Source organism: Pelecanus crispus, chromosome 1 (genome assembly GCF_030463565.1).
Source record: "Pelecanus crispus isolate bPelCri1 chromosome 1, bPelCri1.pri, whole genome shotgun sequence".
In the NCBI taxonomy this organism is placed as follows: Eukaryota; Metazoa; Chordata; class Aves; order Pelecaniformes; family Pelecanidae; genus Pelecanus; species Pelecanus crispus.
The window spans coordinates 103,734,473-103,735,109 of NC_134643.1; positions in this window are offsets into that span (position 1 = coordinate 103,734,473).

A 637-nucleotide genomic window follows, 5' to 3' on the forward strand; every position below is an offset into this window, starting at 1 on the left:
GGTGATGTTGTCACATGTGATGCTGTAATTCCTCATTGCACAGAAAATAATTAATGGTCTCCTTCTCAGAAAAAAAATGTAAAAAGTAAATCTGGAAAACTCTCAGTTCACTCTGATTTAGGGGGATTGGTTCTGTTATCTTGCTGTTTTCTTAAAAGACAGTGAGTGCAGAGAGTCTGGAAATAGTATATTTGGAATATATTTTGGAATAACATGAGAAGGAAATGAAGCAGGAAAAAAAAAAGTCAGCTTTTTTGTACGCTATGTACCAGATATTCAACTTTAGACACCTGACAAGTTTTCAAGAGAGCTTAAGCCAGTAAATTACTTTACTCTGAGCTTATCTGAAAAGACAAAGGAAAAAAAAAAAAAAGATGTCTTGAACACCAGCGTGCAGTAAGGTAGCCTTCTCAACATAAAGGTTTCACAACATGTACTAATTTTGTCGCTCCGGCAGGAAACTGAGGCTTTCGCATTTAATGAAGCATTGCTTTGAAGTCACGCTAAAATGATGAGCGTGACTCTGTTGTACATCTGCCTGCCTGCACAGGACAGACGATTTCGACTTTTTTTTCCGAGACACTGACGGGAGCAGGCCAAGAGCGCTACTTATTTATCAGAACTTCATCAAGTGAAG